Source organism: Parasteatoda tepidariorum, chromosome 8 (genome assembly GCF_043381705.1).
Source record: "Parasteatoda tepidariorum isolate YZ-2023 chromosome 8, CAS_Ptep_4.0, whole genome shotgun sequence".
In the NCBI taxonomy this organism is placed as follows: Eukaryota; Metazoa; Arthropoda; class Arachnida; order Araneae; family Theridiidae; genus Parasteatoda; species Parasteatoda tepidariorum.
In genome coordinates, this window is record NC_092211.1 from 36,799,741 (window position 1) to 36,811,241 (window position 11,501).

Genomic DNA, 11,501 nt, shown 5'->3' on the forward strand with positions numbered 1-11,501 from the left:
GGCAAGATCATTTGAATAAAACGGCAGTTTATTTGTCGTCAGCATTTAATCACCTGCACTTTTAGTTTAAATTTTTTGCAAACCATAAACATCTGTGTGGTAAATTGACTGCAAACTATTTCGAAGATTGCTTAAGAGACGGTAGTTACCTTCATGAGAAGGTCATTTTGAAGAAGAAATTTGCATAAGTTTGGGTACCAAGTGATAGACTCGTTTATATATGTTTTAATTTGGTCTGCAAGTTTACAGAATTTAAATTGCTTCAGAAAAATAATCCGCAAGACCTTCTAGCGAGTTTATTAATTTTAATTAATGAAAAATAATACTCTGGAATGTAAATTTCTTTTGTTTAAACTCGATTATACAATAAACATTTGAATCTACAAATGTTTATTCAAAAAATCATTTTGACATGAAAGTTATTGCAAATCTTATATTATATCTAATATCTATCTTGATTTTATCTCATGGTTTGAAAAAAATCAGTTAAATATAGCATAATATCAGCATTTCAAAACATAATTACCTGTAAATTTGCAGCGCATTTAATCAAGGGATACATTTAGCTATATTTCCATTCAAAATAAATCACATTGTCGTGTAAACTAGTTTAAACAAATTGATTTAACTAATTTGCAAGACAATAAGCTTCAATCAGAATCCTTTACGTATATTTGATAGAAAGTGTGACTCAAAATTCCTAACATTACTGTTTGAAGAAAATTATGAATATGAAGATCTTCTTTAAAACATGTTTTTAACATCAAAATAGGACACAACTAAATACTTTTTTTTAAATGAATTTGCCCTTTTTATACAGATCTGAATTCTTGACATCAAAATAGTTTTAAGAGGTACCACGACTATCTGGAAAAAAGTAATTTAAATTGTCTAATAAGAAAATCAGTCGAAATTTAGGACACCTTAATGTTAATTTATCCTTCTGCGTAATTCATCATAGTTTTTACAAGTTTAGAACAAATCGCAAGCTTTTCGTACGCAATTTAAAAGTTTGTTTGTAGAAAGGTGATATTGCTAAAAAATTATTTTTCATAATTATTTATTTTATTATATTATTTAATAGAATATTATAAAAAGGGGAATCAATTTTGAATTATAAGGCACAAAAATTTTTACAAAATTTTTTTAACTTACAAAATTTAAAATTTGAAAAAAAATTTTCGAATAATTATTGAGAAATAAAAATTTAAAAGGATTATTACTTTGAAATAATTACATGGGCATAAACTGAAGCTAATAATAATAAATTCAAACTTTAAATCAGTTCCCTGAACAAACTATGCCAAAATAGCAGTGCGACATAGTTAAATGTCAGTAAGATAGTTTACTTACTAGATGCAAGCAAGAGAGATAGTGATAATTACAAGAAATATAGTTAGTGCATAATGTCAGTAGCAGCTTTTATCACAAAACTGGCATAAATAATATAATCACATAAACTGAAACTAATATTAAATAGTCCAAACTTTAAACCTATGTCCTGAACAAACTATTTCAAGATAGCAGTGTAAATTAGAGAAAGTTCAATGTCAGCAAGATAGTTTACTTACAAGATACAAGCAAGATAATTAGTGATAGTTACAAGCAAAATATGTTGTTTAACCAAGATACTTTATTGTCAGTGGCAGCCTTTATCATAAAGCTGACATAAATAATGTAATCACATAAACTGAAACTAATATTAATTAGTCCTAACTTTAAGCCCATGTCCTGAACCAACTATTTCAAGATAGCAGTATAATTAGAGAAAGTTCAATGTCAGCAAGATAGTTTACTTACGAGATTCAAGCAACATAATTAGTGATAGTTACAAGCAAAATATGTTGTTTAACCAAGATACTTTATTGTCAGTGGCAGCCTTTATCATAAAACTGACATAAATAATGTAATCACATAAACTGAAACTGATATTAAATAGTCCAAACTTTAAACCACTGCCCTAAACAAACTATTCCAAGATAGCAGTGTAAGTTAGAGATAGTTTAATGCCGGGAGCAGCCTTTATCACACAACTCATTAAGTGTTATAAATGATTCGCAAATAAACCATGGAAGTTTGAAGCAATGTTGAAGTTCATGCTCCACCAGGTTCGCAATAGGCTCGTATAAACAGCCATTTTACAAGATTCAATATACCTTTACAAAATAAGGCTAGAAAAACTTTCTGAAATGGAAAATGAATCATCATTTGCGAATGTATATAAATAAGAAAATAAAATAAGAAATTGTTCTCAAACTAAGGATTCATTCATGTTCTCAAGATTCTTTTTAGATTTTATGACCATGACTGATACAAGACTTATTTGCGCCTGCATTTATAGACTTTTTTTATCACATTAAAAGTGAAAGTTGGTCTGATCATTATGTTTTCAACGTAAACTAAATACTTCATTTGAGAGCCTTGACAAAATTAGAAGGAAAAAAAGACAAAAAGAAGATTTACAGAAAAAGTAAAAACTGTAAATTGTTTTTTGTATTACTTGCCTTTTAAAGAAGCTCGGCATACTAATATTTCTTCTAAGTTTAAAGAAGGATTAATTTTTCTTCTTTACTATGCCAACTAAATGGAAATAAAAATTCATGCTTGCCGCAAGGTTGCAAGCTATTTGGATTGAGACGATATTTCCTCAGAATGCAGATATCTTCCATATTTTGAGGTAAATCTGTCAAAAACAGCTACATTTATACAGAAAAAACAGATGTTTTGTGTCTTAGTTTGCCTCTTTGAAGTACCGTTGCCATTAATTAAATGTATAATTCCAATAAACTGAAGTGGTAATATATTACTTGATTAAAAACCTCATTCGCTTCAAAAGTATACATATTGGAATTAACAGCCACCATGTTTCAAGCCCTCAAAAACAGGTGCCAAAACAGGTCCTCAAAAACAGGCTGTTTGTGGTATTGTCGACTATTATTTCTGATTTGTATATTTTTGAAGTGAATAAGAAGTTTTTAATTTTTTAAGGAGATTTGGTAGGGCATATATCAATAATGCTAAAACTGACCTTTTTTGTGGAAACTTTTTCGATGAAACTGCTTATATCGCTTAGAAATTTTTTGGGGATATTGGAAATTGTATCAGTTATATGCCGTGATTGTGTTTTAGGCCGATAGATGGCAGCATTTTATTGAATTTTTACTCATTGAGTGTTTTTGCCTTATTTTTCGAAAGGGGTCAGCACTTGAAATATTTTTAAAGAATTTTTTAAAAAATTTGGCTTTACTGCACGCTTCGTTATTAGTTCCTATTCTGTATACATTTGAATTGTGTTTGTGTATCATTAATTTTTCATTGAATTTATATTTAAATTTTTGAAATTTTAATTGCTTTTTCTTATTTAGTTTCTCCATTATGTTGCCTCTGAGCACAGTCAGTTTTTGGTATTACCACTGACGACAGAAAGGCTCCTTTCTGTTGGCACAGTGGCACCCTTTTTGCACAATGTTTATTGGCACAGTGGCACAGTTGGTACCCTGATGAAGTGCTGTTTTGCCAACATACATGTCTTTAAAAATTGTTAGTTTTTTGCTTGATTTGTGTTTCTAACTTTCCAAATTATTAAAATAAGACAAATTTGTTTTAGCTGTTTCTAGCAATTTTCTATTTTAACATATTATTTTATATGTTATTTTCTTATTTTGTCTTTTTCTGAATTTGCGTAAATTAGTTTCATTCTTTGATTAAATGTTTCAAGGTTGTTAACAGGAATATACAGTAATAAATGTTAACACTTTTACAGTAATAAATGTTAACACTTTAATGACTTTTGTAATTTATGAAAAGATTTTTGATAAAACTTCGTGAAAAAATTTAAAGTTCTCAGTTCATAATTTAAAAAAAAATGTATTAAGAGTTATCATAGTGTGAACATGTAAATGTAAATTGTATATGTTTCGGTGATGGGAATGTAAGACTTTCAAATGAAACATCCTCTTTAATAGTAAAAGATAACAAACCATCTACGAAACTTCACAAACTCCAATTAACAAGTTACTCTTTAAAAACATTAAAAGTTGTTATTAAAAGAACAATTAAAAACTTTAACTTTTGATTGTAAATATCTCATACTGCAGGTGGGAGTCACCTGGTAGAAACGGGATATCGGGACGAAGTCTCGGACGCTGCACAACAACTTTTTCGAAGGCAAACTGTCATCTGCTTAAATACTGGGCATCAGCCTTTTCACTTCCTGCCTTGGTCGCCGGTTGATGATCCTCCACCGGTATTCATCCGCGCAGGAACTATTTCGGTTCGTCCTCGACTAATAAAATGTCGACTAATTCGGTTCGTCGGTTTTAAGAGGTACCTTCGGTCTTCGATCCAATCCTCGATCCTTCTACCTCGGCTTTTCATGCTACCTGAGCTGACGCAACCAACAGCCCCTACATAAATATTCTGAGAAAAATAAAACTGACGCAATATCTTGTTTAGATGCTGAGAAAATGTGCATCGAAAAAAGTCAGTTTCAGCATTATTGGTATATACCCTACCGACTCCATTAATCAAGTAATAAAATAGTATCATTGAATTTATTAGTTGCATATCCAGGCTCTCGAACCATGTAGATCAAATTCTTTTAAGCTAAAATTGGACTATTAGATCAGAAGTTACAGTGCTCTCAATTTTATATTGCGCTCAACATAGACTTCAAATACTGTCACATGCACTTGAATCCGTCCAAGAAAACGTCTGAATCTTTAACTGAGCTACTTTAATAGTTTTTGAGTATTAAACTGACATTTGTGAGAAAAATTCAAAAGAAAAGAAAACCATAAAACCAAAATTGTAAAATAGTTAATAGCACGAAATTGTAAATAGCAATAAAAATACTATAGCTTTAAAATGCGTGATCCAGCAAATTGATTACCTCACGCAATTCTTAGATTAGAAAGAAAAGTTTCTTTTATTATTTATCTAAATTATTTTAGATCGTAGGTGTGTTTGTTTTCTTATAGAAAATGAAGTTATCATTAATGTTTCCATTTGTTCAAAAGAGAACAATACCTTTGAGGATGTGTTATTAGGGTAAAATTTACTCTGAATAAATATATTGTCTTATTTTCATAATAATCTGGTTAATTTTTAACGTGAACAGTTAAAATTGAATACATAAAAACGATAAAAATGTCTTCGTTTTAGACGAAACAATTTACTGCACCGAGAAAAGAATTTTTTGCAAAATTTATATTTGTAGTGTTTTAATTCAATTTAATCTGCAAAGTTATAATTCAAAAGTATGGGATAAGTTTTTTAATTTTAACTTTAACAAAAGTTTTTTTTTCGAAATTCCAATTAGTTCAAGAGTTATCTTTATTATTACTCATCATTATTTATTTAAACAATAATTATTTAAATAATAATTATTTGTGATTATTGTTGCGAAAAGTTTATCTCTCTCGGTATTTTCATTTTACTAGCTCGTGCTTGACATGATGTCAAAAGTATATAAATAAATGAGCAAGATGTTAAATGTTACCAGATATAAATCTCAACATTTATATTGAAATGTTAAAAAATATAAAGACAGAAAAGAGGTAAAAACTGCGTCCAAAGTGAATTGTTATACGTATTATTGTTATACATATACGTGAATTGCTATACGTGTGATACGGTGATCGTTTTATTTTGTTAACAAATAAAATTACTTCTAATTAATACTTATTGTGTCGCATATAATATATTCTTTAGTTTAATTTATGTTCAAGTACATTTGATTATTTTTCAAATCCAGCTATTTTTTAATTTCGTTACGATTAACATATTAATAAAATGTGCCTACATAAAATTATACTATTCATATATTTCCTAAACAAAAGGATATTTTTCTTATCGACTTTCAAGGAAAAAAAAAAAACTTTTATGCAGATCAAAGCGAAAAACCGGTTTATGCCCATTAAAGCTGATCCGGAGAAGAAACGCATTCGCGCACAGATAGGAACTGGTTTTTTTTTCTTTTTTCTTTAACGCAGCCCATTTTCACTACTAAGTAATAACTCTCGGGGTAGGGGGCTCCAATTTTTCATGTTATCGATTTTCCAAATTCTATACATCATCAAAATGCAACAGATGGCTATCCAATCGTACTTTTTTTAAAATAGATATAAATCGTTTATCCCTCTTAATCTAATAATAAATGAAAAGCAATCAAGAGGTTTGGTGAGCGAAGCGAACACAGAATGGAGCGTACTAGTATTATAGAAGCAATATAACAAAATCATTAATCGAGATAACTCTAAGAAAATTTATTTTGATTCTTCTCAAGAAAAGTGAAAAGTTGGTTCTCTGTTTAAAAATATGAACTTAAAATAAATCAATAATAAAAATATAAGAACAAATATTCGCAATTTATGATAAATTTTTTTTTAAGGCGTATAACAAAAAATACTGAAAAAAAATCAATGCTACAATGATTTTAATAAAAAGTAATAATATATGGTTTATTTTAAAGCATTTTAATTTAATTTAAGTAAAATATTATAAGCAACAATTTTTCAGTTGGTTTGGTTTATAGTGAATCAATTTTAAAATTATTTGAACGGAAAAATATGAAAGTATAAAGTTTTATTATATGTTAAAATGGCGCAAAAAACGGATTTTTAAAAAAATGTCGTAAATACAATAAATCTAATTAGCAAGCTAAGATCTAAAATTTGGAAGTAATTGTGAGTAATTGTTATTGTTGAAAAAAATCAAATTATCATTCAACAGCGAGTTTTAAATTGTATTCATTAGATTTCCGAAATGCATAATAATTTCCCTGAAAGAGAGGTTTTTTAATGCATGAGAAATTGAAGTTGTCTTTTTGTAAAGCTATGAACTAATTTTTCAAGCATGAAGTATTTATATTTTACTTAGTTACATTTCCGAGAAAACAACCGTTACTCTAATCTTTAAAATGATTTAATTTTTATTTATTTTTCCCATGTCATTATGTTTTTCTTATTATTTAAATGCTTACAGAATCGCTCTTTGTGTTATCTTTTTTCGTCGTTTAAAGGAGTTTGAATCAATGATGTAAAAAACTTTAATGAGTATCTTTTTCTTCTAATGTAAGAAAAATAATTGAGAATAATACAATGATTAAAAATTTCTTATCACTTCTTATTTTTTTATACTCTGTAGTGAAGTAAATGAGTAGAATAAGAAATGTTACTTTAGTTTAGAATTTTTGACAAAAATATAAATTTGCAGTAACACATTTGATAATCTTACGATACTAAAACTCTGCATAGAAGCCTGGATTTCCAACTAATAAGTTCAACTTTCATTAAGTTTATATTTAAAAATAAATTACTTGTTCCATCCCCTATATTTATTGTACATTGAGAAAAAAAGTACAGTCAAAACTACCAGAATATGGTAAAATTTACCGTGTTTATGGTTTCTATGGACCATCATACAGCTCTGTAATTTTTACCGAAGCGCTTTGATAATGGATTTACTAAAATTAATAATAAAATATGATTTTATAATATGGGATAAAATTTGATAAATATAGTAAGATTTTATAATNGAACACAGAATGGAGTGTACTAGTAATTTAGAAACAATATGACGAAATAATTAATGAGATAACTCTGAAAAGATTTATTTTGATAATTTTCCAAGAAAAGTGAAAAGTTGGTTCTCTGTTTAAAAATATGAACTTAAAAAGAAATCAATAAAAAAAATATAAGAACAAATATTTGCAATTTTTGGTTAAAATTTTTGAAAGCATATAACAAAAAATGCTGAAAAAAATCAATAATACAATGATTTTAATAACTAGTAATAATATATGGTTTCCTTTAAAGCCTTTTAATTTAATCTATGTAAAATATCATAAGCAAAAATTTTTCAGTTCGTTTGGTAAATAGTGAATCAATTTTAAAATTATTTGAATGGAAAAATCTGAAGGTATAAAGTTTTATTAAATGGTGAAATGGCGCAAAAAAAAAGGATTTTTAGAAAAATGTCGTAAATACAATAAATCTAATTAGAAGCTAAGATCTAAAATTTGGAAGTAATTGTGAGTAATTGTTATTGTTGAAAAAAAATCAAATTATCATTCAACAGCGAGTTTAAATTGTATTCATTAGATTTCCGAAATGCATAATAATTTCACTGAAAGAGAGGTTTTTTAATGCATGAGAAATTGAAGTTGTCTTTTTGTAAAGCTATGAACTAATTTTTCAAGCATGAAGTATTTATATTTTACTTAGTTACATTTCCGAGAAAACAACCGTTACTCTAATCTTTAAAATGATTTAATTTTTATTTATTTTTCCCATGTCATTATGTTTTTCTTATTATTTAAATGCTTACAGAATCGCTCTTTGTGTTATCTTTTTTCGTCGTTTAAAGGAGTTTGAATCAATGATGCAAAAAACTTTAATGAGTATCTTTTTCTTCTAAGGTAAGAAAAATAATTGAGAATAATACAATGATTAAAAATTTCTTATCACTTCTTATTTTTTTATACTCTGTAGTGAAGTAAATGAGTAGAATAAGAAATATTACTTTAGTTTAGAATTTTTGACAAAAATATAAATTTGCAGTAACACATTTGATAATCTTACGATACTAAAACTCTGCATAGAAGCCTGGATTTCCAACTAATAAGTTCAACTTTCATTAAGTTTATATTTAAAAATAAATTACTTGTTCCATCCCCTATATTTATTGTACATTGAGAAAAAAAGTACAGTCAAAACTACCAGAATATGGTAAAATTTACCGTGTTTATGGTTTCTATGGACCATCATACAGCTCTGTAATTTTTACCGAAGCGCTTTGATAATGGATTTACTAAAATTAATAATAAAATATGATTTTATAATATGGGATAAAATTTGATAAATATAGTAAGATTTTATAATTTTATCAAGATACCTTAGAGCATGGAAAAAAACAATTTATTCGGTTAAAGGTATTTTTTCGTTTTGCATTGTTTACTAAATGTGTGGTAATACGAATTATGATTTGAAAACCAACATTTCGTGTAAGCCGATATACTATGAACGAAAAAATTGCCTAATGAATGGTTTAATACCGTTTATTTTGGTTATATTAATCTCAATTAATCCGAACTTTTTTTTCTTTAGTAATATCATTACGATACAATGCTTTCGCATTTTGTAATATATTTTGCATAGTTGTCATGTTTTTGTATTTTATTCACTTTATTTCTATTGGATGTTTTTCAAAAACAACTTCCTTATGATTGTTTTATAAAAGTGCGCTAAAAACTCTTTGAGTTTTTTTTTAAATACCAGTTGTGTTAAACAGTTTTGTAAAGTACAGAAACAATATCAAAATTCCTAAATCTGCTACGTTTCTTTCGTTTCACGCATACGTTTTTAAATTAATTATAATAAACATGGGGTTTCTACTGTTCTTCAATTCTTGCCTTAAAACTTTTTATTTCAACCGAGATTTAATTTATGAAATATATTTTTGTCAATTTTATACTTAAGGTAAGTACTTTATTTACGTTCTACTACAATCGCAAAATGGGCCAGCGGCGATGGTCTGGGAAACATCCCAGGGGATAATCCAAAGACTTACCATCGCAATTTTGATTCGCTGTAGAGGGGATCTCATCCAGGAGACTACTTCCTCAATTTTGTCATACATTTGAAGGGGAAGGAAATTTTATCCAAATCCTTTGTACATGTGGTACTGCTCAGTGACCGATTACAGGACTCGATTCCACAGATTTCGCAAGTACATATATCGTATGTACTTGGTGGATCTTTAGCGGAGTCAAAGATCGAACCTTAGCCTCTACGGACCGGAGTCCGATTCTCTAATCACTTTGCTTTCACGTCCAATTTTATTCTTAAAGGGAAACTCTAGAATTCGGAAAAATCATTATATATTACATTTGTTATTTTTTGCTAAATTTTTTTTAATATCTTAAGGATGGTGATTATAAAGTATACCATTGATAAGCTTGATTCTTAAAGCCGCCTAAATTTACTCAAGAGTAAATTGCAATGAAAGAATTGGTTCCTTTATTCGATTTCTGGTTTCAAATAAACGCATCGAAGTTGTCAGTCTGAATACCTCAACAAGCCATTTGTCTGGAAAACGATGCCCTCAAGAGCAATATCCTTTTCCATCTGATCCCAAGGAGTGAAAACCTAGTCTTACAAATGAGCATTAGGGAATCGGAGGGTGTAATGATTCTCGGCGCAATACGTTGCTAAGAAGATATACTATAGATTTACATTATAACATATAGAACATATACTATAGATCACTATAGATTTACATTCTTGTATTGGCCTTCATTTAGTTTTGTTAACTAATCAATCATCAGTTTGTCTCAAATGCTAGATATTTTTTTAGTCCTTTGAAGGGGAGAAAAAATAATCCTTTATTATTAATTTTTTTATCCTTAATTTTTAATAAATACTTTTTAGTCCTTTGAAAGGGAGAAAAAATAATCCTTTATTAATCATTTTTTAATCCTTAATTTTTAATAAGTATTTTTTACTCCTCATTAAATTAAATTAAGCATTTACTGCTAAAGAGAAATTTTTGAATAAGAAACTTTACCGTATTGCTTTGCATAAGATTTGACAAACGTTGCTGATATTGCTTTAGATATCAGACATTATGTTAAACTTCATTATGCTTTACAATGAATAATATGAGAGAAACTATGCAGAGAAAATGACGAAATAACAATTTCTAAGCCCTCTTAGAGTAAAAGAAAATTCCTCATGATTTGTATGTATATTTTCTTCATGATATAGAGTTAATACGAAAGACTTTTTGAGATACGTAAGATAAGATAATAAAATATAATACATATTTACTAAAATTCATTTTTTGCATGGAATTATTTTTGGGCAAACGACTATTATAATTTTGTACAAAATTTTTTCAAGCCGCTTAAAAAGTTCTCGAGATATGGTGAAATACGCAAAAAGTAAAATTAACATTTAGGGGTACAAACTTTGAATCGCCCTCTTGACCAAACTATGGGGACGTATTTAACAGGTTTGGCTAAACCCAATATTTTGGGGGTTATAAATCCGAATTAGTTGAATAAAAGGTACGTTTATTCACAGTTCGTTTTTGTCTATTTTTTCGTAACTTGAAATATAGTCTGCACTAGTTAATTATATTTGAGATCCCTCTTGGTACCATTAAGAATGAGTCCTAAAACGTTAAGATCTGATTATTAGATCAAAAGTGCTTCAGGGTGGTTTTTTTTTTTTTTTTTTTTTTTTTTTTTTTTTTCGGCGCACAGTACATCAGATTTTTTTTTTGTTCCGTAAAGTTTGACAGCAGAAATGAATTTTGAGGTAAAATGTACTGACACCCTGAGCACAAGTACCATTTACCGTAATTTGTTCCAGAATTTTTTAGGGTGTGTCATTGACTTTTTAAACCTCATGACAGTCGTGTCTCGAAAATTGTTTTGAGCTTAATGTTTCAATGTGCTAATTTATTCAAGCCAAACTGTTTATATATATATAGCAATT